At 37.7% G+C, this 9494-nt stretch overlaps 1 protein-coding gene across 1 annotated transcript in view; it reads left to right on the top strand.

The window, feature by feature from the left end:
* Nucleotides 1-9494, top strand: part of HSPB11 (heat shock protein family B (small), member 11) — an 84744-nt gene that overhangs the window by 69222 nt on the left and 6028 nt on the right. The gene's annotated exons all lie outside the window — the stretch shown is intronic.

A 9494-nucleotide genomic window follows, 5' to 3' on the forward strand; every position in this document is an offset into this window, starting at 1 on the left:
AATTACCATTTAGTATATTAAATATAAAGACAGAAGATGTGTGGGGCCTATGGGAGCATGGAGAAGAGGCAGCTAATTCTGAGGAAATGACGTCTATGCTGAAACCAGAAAGACAGCAAGCAGTCAACCAGGAAAAGTGGGGACAGTGATGTCAGTGGAAGGAACTGCTTGGCCAAAGGCCTAGAAGGCCAGAGAGCGCATGGCTCCTTGGAGAAACTGAAAGAAGAATCATAGAGGCTCAGATTTGGAAAGTGTTTTAAAACACATCTGAAACCACTTTTTTTTATACAGGGAAACTGAAGCCCAGAGAGGGGAAGCGGCCTGACTAAAGCCAGTTCTGGTATTATGTAAGGTGTTAGTTCACAAAGCTTTAAATTTACCCCTCCTTGAGATATTTACATACCTGAATGCAGTTGGCCCTCTCTACCTGTGGTTTCCACATTCATTGATTCAACCAACTGCTGATGGAACATATTCAAGAAAAAAAACAACAACAATATAGCAATAAAAATAATACAAATAAAAACAATACAGTATGACAACTATTCACATAGCATTTACATTGTGTGAGGTATTATAAATAATAGAGATGATTTAAAGTATACAGGAGAATGTGCATAGGTTATATACAAATACTATGCCATTTTATATCTGCAGATTAAAATGAGAGCATCTGCAGATTTGGGTATGAGAGGCAGTCCCGGAACCAATCCCCTGGATACTGAAGGATGACTGTACTCTGTGTGTCAGTAAGGGCACAGAGGGAAGGATGACATAAAAGCTGGATGCCACCTCCAAAAAGGTGTCAACCTTGGCTTTTATGTCCAGTAGCTTCTTCCACATTAACTTATCTAAGAAAGAAAGAGAGAAAGAAAAAGAAAGAAAGAAAAGACCCACACAACTCTTTGAACTTTCAGAATACCAGAGATGGGGGTGAGGTGGAGGGCGGGGCGGTGCTTAGGGAGGGATAGGTTGGGTAAAGGGCATAAAGAAAAATAATAATCTGTAATAATAATATGCTTATAATAAATAATATGTTAAAAAAGAAGGAAAATAAAGCTCCATAAGAATGCTCTGTTTCTGAGCACTGCAAATGCCTTGTGCTATGCCCACAAAGTATAGCACCTGCCTCTTCAATAACAACCCCTCACATGTGCAGAGCTTTGTGCCATGTACAAAACACTCCTACATCCCTGGATCACTCCAGGTTTTATTTTTCTTTCTTTTTTTTTTTTTTTTTTTTTTTTTTAAAGATGACCGGTAAGGGGATCTTAACCCTTGACTTGGTGTTGTCAGCACCACGCTCACCCAGTGAGCAAACCGGCCATCCCTATATGGGATCCGAACCTGTGGCCTTGGTGTTATCAGCACCGCACTCTCCCGAGTGAGCCACAGGCCGGCCCCCAGGTTTTATTTTTCAATAGGCTTTATTTTTTAGAAAAGTTTTAGGTTCACAGCAAAATTGAGTAGCAAGTACAGGGAGTTCCCATATATCCCGTCACCCCCCCCCCGCACACACACACACATACACACACAGCCTTGCCCACTATCAACATCCTGCACTAGAGTGTAAATTTGTTACAATTGATGAACCTACACTGACACCTAAGATCCATAGTTTACATTAGGGTTCACTCATAGTATTTTACATTCTATGGGTTTTGACAAATGTATAATAATATGTATCCACCATTGTAGTATCATACAGAATAGTTTTACTGCCTTAAAAATACTCTGTTCTCCACCTATTTGTTCCTCCCCCAAACCCCAATTCCCTGGCAACCACTGATATTTTTACTATCTCCATAGTTTTGCCTTTTCCAGAGTGTCATATAGTGTCATATTGTCATATAGTGTCATATAGTGTCAGATTAGCTTCTTGTACTTAGTAATATGCATTTAAGTTTCCTCCATGTCTTTTCATAGCTTGATAGCTCATTTCTTTTTAGCACTGAATAATATTTCATTTTCTGGATGTACCACAGTTTATCTATCCATTCATCTACTGAAGGACATCTTGGGTGCTCCCAAATTTTGGTAATTATGAACAAAGCTGCTATACACATCCATATGCAAGTTTTTGTGTATACATAAGTTTTCAACTCCTTTTGGTAAATACCAAGGAGTGCAGTTGCTGGTTGAGCTGGGTAAGAGTATGTTTAGTTTTGTAAGAAACTGCCAAACTGGCTTCCAAAGTGGCTGTATAATTTTACATACCCACCAACAATGAATGAGATTTCCTGTTGTTCCATACCCTCTCCAGCATTTGGTGCTGTTAATGTTCTGGATTTTTGCCATTCTAATATGTGTGGAGTGGCATCTCATTTTAATTTGCAATTCCCTAATGACATATGTTATTGAGCATCTTTTTATATACTTATTTGTCACCTATGTATGTCTTCATTGGTGAGGTATCCCTTCTTATCCTTCGTCCATTTTTTAATTGAGTTGTTCATTTTCTTATTGTTGAGTTTTAAGAGTTCATTGTATATTTTGGATAACAGTTCTTTACCAGATATATCTTTCATAAATATTTTCTCCCAGACTATGGCTTGTCTTGTCATACTCTTGGTAGTGTCTTTTGCAGAGAAGTTTTTTTTTTTTTTTTTTCCTTTTTGTCTTTTTTCGTGACTGGTAACAGGATCGCAACCCTCGGTGTTGCACCTGCACTGCAACCGGCAATGGGATCGCAACCCTCGGTGTCGCGCCCGCACCGCGCTCAACCAGTGAGCGGACCGGTCTCTATATGGGATCTGAACCCTCGGGGGGAGTGCTGCCGCACTCCCAAGCACCGCACTCTACCGAGTGCGCCACCGGGCCGGCCCTGCAGAGAAGTTTTAAATTTTAATAAAGTCTACCTTATGAAATATTTCTTTTATGGATCATGCCTTTGATGTTGAATGCAAAAGGTGGTTACCAAACTCAAGGTCACCTAGATTTTCTTCTATGTTACCTTCTAGGAGTTTTATAGTTTTGTATTCTACATTTAGGTCTATGGTTCATTTTGAGTTAATTTTTGTGAAAAGCACAATTTCTGTGTCTAGATTCATTTTTTTTGCATGTGGATGTCCAGTAGTTCCAGTAGCATTTGTTGAAGAAACTGCCTCTTCTCCATTGTATTGTTTCTGCTCCTTTATCAAAGATCAGTTGACAATATTTATGTAGGTGTATTTCTGGGCTCTATTCTGTTCCATTGATCTACTTGTTTGTTTTTTCACCAATACCACACTGTCTTGATTACTGTAGATTTATAGTAAGTCTTGAGGTCAGGCAGTGTCAGTCTGTGAACTTTGTTTTTCTCCTTAATTATTGTGTTGGCTATTCTGAGTCTTTTGTCTCTCCATATAAACTTTAGAATCAGTTTGTTGATATCCTCAAAGTAACTTGCTGGGATTTGGATTGGGATTGTGTTGAATTTATAGATCAAGTTAGGAAGAACTGACGTCTTGACAATATTGTGTTGTCCTATCCATGTACATGGCATATGTCTTCTTTATTTAGTTCTTTCATTTATCAGATTTTTTTAGTTTTTCTTCTGTATATCTTGTACATGTTTTGTTAGATTCATACCTAAGTATTTCATTTTTTGGATGCTAATTTAAATGGTATTGTGCTTTTAATTTCAGATTCCTGTTGTTCATTGCTGGTAAATAGGACACCTATTGATTTTCATGTGTTGACCTTCTATCTTGCAACCTTGCTGTCATACTTCAGTTCCAGGAGTTTTTTTTTTTAATCAATTTATTCATATTTTCTACATGGACTATCATGTCATCTGTGAACAGTTTATTTCTTCTTCCCAATGTGTATACCTTTTTATTTCCTTTTCTTGTCATACTGCATTAGCTAGGGCTTTCAATATAATGTTGAAAAGTAGTGGTGAGAGGTGACATCATTGCCTTGTTCCTGATCTTAGTGGGAAAACTTCTAGTTTCTCCCCATTAAGTACCACATTAGCTGTGGGGTTTTTGTAGATATTGTCAAGTTGAGGAAGTTCCCTCTATTCCTACTTTGCTGAGAGTTTTTTGTTTGTTTGTTTTATCATGAATAAATGTTGGAATTTTGTCAAATGCTTTTTCTGCATCTATTGATATGGTCTTGTGATTTTTCTCCTTTCTCCTGTTGATGGGGCGGATTACATTAATTGATATTTGTTTTTTTGTTGTTTTTTTTAAAAAGATGACCGGTAAGGGGATCTCAACCCTTGGCTTGGTGTTGTCAGCACCACGCTCAGCCAGTGAGCAAACCGGCCATCCCTATATAGGATCCGAACCTGTGGCCTTGGTGTTATCAGCACCGCACTCTACCGAGTGAGCCACGGGCCGGCCTACATTAATTGATTTTTGAATGTTGAACCAGACTTGCATGTGTGGAATAGGCCCCACTTGGTCATGGTATATAATTCTTTGTCATTGGATTTGCTAATGTTTTCTTGAGGATTTTTACATCTATGTTCATAAGAGATATTGGCTTATAGTTTTCTTTTCTTGTAATGTTTTTGTTTGGTTTTGGTATTAGAGTAATCTGGCTTTATAGAATGAGTTAGAAAGCATTCCCTCTCCTTCTGTGTTCTAGAATAGATTGTACAGAATTGGTATAATTTCTTCTTTAAGTGTTTGATAAAATTCATCAGTGAACCCATCTGGACCTGGTGCCTTCTGTTTTGGCAGGTTATTAATTATTGATTCAATTTCTTTAATAGATATAGGCCTGTTCAGATTGCCTATTTCTTCTTGTGTGAGTTTTGGCAGGATGCATCCTTTAAGGAATTGGTCCATTTCATCTAGGTTATCAAATTTGTGGACATAGTTATTCATAGTATTACTTTATTATACTTTTAATGTCCATAGGATCTGTAGTGATGTTCCCTCTTTAATTTCTGATACTAGTAATTTGTGCTTCTCTCTTTTTTTTTTTCTTATCCTGGTTTAGAGGTTTACTAATTTCATTGATCTTTTCAGAGATCCAGCTTTGGGCTTTATTGGTTTTCTCTATAGACTTCCTGTTTTCAATTTCATTGATTTCTGCTCCATTTTTTTTTTTTTTCTTTTTGGCAGCTGGCTGGTGCAGAAATTCAAACCCTTGACCTTGGTGTTGTAACACCACACTCTAACCAACTGTCTGCTCTAATTTTTATTATTTATTTTCTTCTGCTTACGTTGGATTTAATTTGCTCTTCTTTTCTAGTTTCTTAACGTGGAAGCATATTGATTTTGTAATATATGCATTTAATGATATAAATTTTCCTGTAAGTAACGCTTTCACTGCTTCCCACAAATCTTGGTAAGTCGTATTTTCATTTTCACTTAGTTTAAAATATTTTAAATTTCTCTTGAGATTTCTTCTTTGACTCATGTTATTTGGAAGTATATTATTTAATCTCCAAATATTCTGGGATTTTCTAGCTATCTTTCTGTTAGTTTGATTCCACTGTGATGTGATAGCATACATTGTATAATTTATATTCTTTATAATTTGTTAATGTGTGTTTTATGGCCCAGAATGTGTCACCAAGATAACTTGGTGAATGTTCCACATGAGCTTGAGAAGAATGTGTATTCTGCTGCTGCTGGATGAAGAAATCTATGGCTGTCCATTATATTCAGTAAATTGATAGTGCTGTTGAGTTCTACTATGTCCTTACTGATTTCTACCTGCTGGACCTGTCCATTTCTGATAGAGGGGTGTTAAAATCTCCAACTACAATAGCAAATTCATCTGTTTCTCTTCACAGTTCTACCAGTTTTTGCCTCATAGTTTGACATTCTGTTGTTAGGCATGTACACATTAAGGATTGTTATGTCTTGTTGGAGAATCGACCCCTTTATCATTATGTATTGCCTGCCTTAAACCCTAAAAATTTCCTTGCTCTGAAGTTTGTTCTGTTTGAAATTAATATAACCACTCCAGCTTTTTTGATTAGTGTTAGGGTGGTATATCTTTCTCCATCCCTTTACTTTTAATCTATAAGTATTTTTATATTTAATGTGGGTTTCTTGTAGACAGCATATACTTGGGTCTTGTTTTTTGATTCACTCTGACAACTCTGTCTTTTAATTGGTGTATTTAGACCATTGAGGTTTAAAGTGATTACTTGTATAATAGAATTAATATCTACCATATTTGTTACTGTTTTCTATTCATTGCCCTAGTTCTTTTTTATTTCTGTCTTCATTCTTTTTCTATCTTTTGTGATTTTAGTTGAGAATTTTATTTATTTATTTAGGCAGCTGGCCAGTATGTTGGTAACACCAGCACCATAATTGAGCATTTTAAATGAATCCATTTCCTCTCCTTTCTTAGCATATCAATTGTACTTTTTAAAAATCATTTTAGGGTTACCCTAGAGTTTGTAATATACATTTACAACTGGTCCAAGTCCACTTTCAAATAACACATGACTTCACAAGCAGTGCAAGTGCCTTCTAATAACAAAGTATTCTTAATTCCTCTTTTCTATCCCTTGTGTCATTGCTATCATTCATTTTACTTATACTTAAATATACATAAATGTATATATATGAACATACATAATCAAATACATTGTTGCTATTATTGCTTTGAACAAAAAAGGTTTTTACTTTATCTTCACTTCTTCTTTCTATAATGCTCTTCCTTTCTTTATGTAGTTCTGAGTTTCTGACCTATATTCTTTTCTTTCTCTCCGAAGAAGTTCTCTTATTTCTTCCAAGGCAGGTCTACTGGCAACAAATTCCTTCAATTTTGTTGTCTGAGAAAACATTTTTCTCTCCTTCAATTTTGAAGGATAATTTCTCAGGATACAGAATTCTAGGTTGATGGGGCTTTTTTTCTTTCAACATGTTAAATATTTCACGGCTATAGGTTTTTCCCTTCTGGCTTCTTTTAAGATTTTTTTCTTTATCTTAGATTTTCTGGAGTTTGAATATGACGTGCATAGGTTTAGTGGGTTTGTTTTTTGTTTTGTTTTGTTTTATTGCATATATCCTACTTGGTGTTCTCTGAGCTTCCTGGATATGTGATTTGGCATCTGACACTAATCTGGGGAAATTCTCAGTCTTTTTTTTTTTTTTTCCTTTTTGTCTTTTTTCGTGTCCAGCAATGGATCGCAACCCTCAATGTCGCGCCTGTACCGGACCGGACCGGCAACGGGATCGCAACCCTCGGTGTCGCGCCCGCACCTCGCTCAGCCAGTGAGCGGGAACCGGTCTGTATGTGGGATCCGGACCCTCGTCGGGAGCGCCGCTGTGCTCCCAAGCGGCGCACTGTAGCAGTGCGCCACCGGGCTGGCCCTGTCATTGTTATTTCAAATATTTCTTCTCCTTTCTCTGTCTCTTCTCCTTCTGGTATTCTCATTACACATATGTTACAACTTTTGTAATTGTCAAATTCTTGGATATTCTGTCCTGCTTTTTTTCATTCTTTTATCTGTCTAATTTTCAGTTAAGGAAGTTTCTATTGACATATCCTTGAAGCTCAGAGATTCTTTCCTACACCGTGTTCAGTCTACCGATGAGCCCATCAAAGGCATTCTTTATTTCTGTTACAGTATTTTTGATCGTTAGCATTTCTTTTGGATTCTTTCTTAGTTTCTATCTCTCTGCTTATAATACCTATCTGTTCTTGCATGTTGTCTATTTCTTCTGTTAGAACCCTTAGCATATTAATCATAATTATTTTAAATCCTGGTCTGATAATTCCAACATTCCTGCCATATCTTACTCTCATTCTGATGCTTCCTGTACTTCTTCAAACTGTATTTTTTGCTTCTAATATGTCTTTTAATTTTTTGTTGTAAGCCTGTATTAGTCAATTTCTGTTGCTTATAACAAAATACCTGGAACTGGGTGATTTACAAAGAAAAACAAAATTTGTTGCTTATAGTTTCTGAGGCTGGGAAGTCCAAAGTCCATCTGGTGGTGGCAACAGTGACCCAGGGGTCTCACATTGCAAGATGGTGGAAGCAGAGAGAGCAGAGACAGAGACAGACTCTCTTCTCTCTTCTTTTAAAGCCCTCAGAACTGTGCCCCTGACCACCATTTTTAATCCATTCACTATGGCATGGTCCTACAATCTAATCACCTTTTCAAGGCTTCACCTTTCAATTGCTATAATAGAATTTCCCATACTCTTAACAGTCACCCGGGGACCAAGTTTCTAATACATAAAACCTGGGGGACACAATTCAAGCTTCAGTAAGTTTGGCAGGGACATACATAATTCAATCCACTACAAAGCCTAAAATGATGTACTGGGTAAAATAGCTGCAGTAAATAGGGCTTTAATAATGTGGTGCTAAGGTGTTGGGGAGGGGAAGTGTTCTATAGTCCTATAATTAGCTCTCAGTCTTTTAGTGAGCCTGTGTCCCTGGACTGAACTTCACAAGTGTTTCTTAGTTTTTTCTGTCTTTTAGGTGGTACAGGATGGCTAGAGGGGGTTGGAGTTGGGTATTTCCCTTCCTCCAGGTCAGTTTAGGCTCTGATAAAACCACTATAAGTTAGGCTTTGGCAAAATGGTTTCTTTTGAGGGCATGCCTTGTTAAAAAGGACAAAGTGCTCCGGAATATTGCAGAATCTTTCCACTTTTCCATTCTTTTGCTGGAAGCATGAGGGGATTTTCATCCAGTCTTCACTGTGAAAACCTGGTGGAGCTCCAGGAGGTAAATCTCACTGAAGTGTAGGTGCACTCCCCTAAGACAGTGCCCCATGGAGTTCCCAACTCTCAGACTTGAGTGTATTGAGCCCCTAGAAAGTAATCAATTACAGTTGAGATTTCTCTTCCCTGGAACTGGTTCTTGCAGAGGCTTCTGCTCATGGGCCTCTGCCCCAGTAAGTTGTGAATTTCTATATATGCTTGTCTATCTCTTCAATTATGAGGGATATCAGTTTCTCCTGTGACCTCAGTTCTCATAGCTAACCAAGGATGTTCACCCAAACAAGAGTTTTCATTGGTAGTTGATCACACGACGTGGTTGACAGTCTCATGTGGCTGACTTTCCATCTTCAAACCCTCCGGACATCAAACTGATACCACACGGCCCAAGGTTTGTACCATAAATCACATTGTTAGCATGAACTATCTGGCATGGCTCAAAGCCTTAGGTAAACAAAGACACTCTATGCAGAATATTCCAAGGGCTTAGAGGTTATCACCCAGAAGCCAGGCAAGGGTTAAACCTTTTTTTGAAGTATGCAAGATTTGGACACTTGGATCTGTTGAGTTAATCTTTTACTGCACATAATTTTAGTGGACTAAGGTAGAAATGTCACATGATTTTTCATTAAACCTAGAAAAAGCCTCTAATAAAATTCAAAATCTATTTATATTTTTATTTATTTATTTTATTATTTTTTTTTTTTCTTTTTAAGATGACCGGTAAGGGGATCTTAACCCTTGACTTGGTGTTGTCAGCACCACGCTCACCCAGTGAGCGAACCGGCCATCCCTATATGGGATCCGAACCCGGGGCCTTGGTGTTATCAGCACCGCACTCTCCCGAGTGAGCCACGGGCCGG

The sequence above is a fragment of the Galeopterus variegatus genome, unplaced genomic scaffold, assembly GCF_000696425.1.
Source record: "Galeopterus variegatus unplaced genomic scaffold, G_variegatus-3.0.2 Scaffold2480, whole genome shotgun sequence".
NCBI classification, from domain to species: domain Eukaryota; kingdom Metazoa; phylum Chordata; class Mammalia; order Dermoptera; family Cynocephalidae; genus Galeopterus; species Galeopterus variegatus.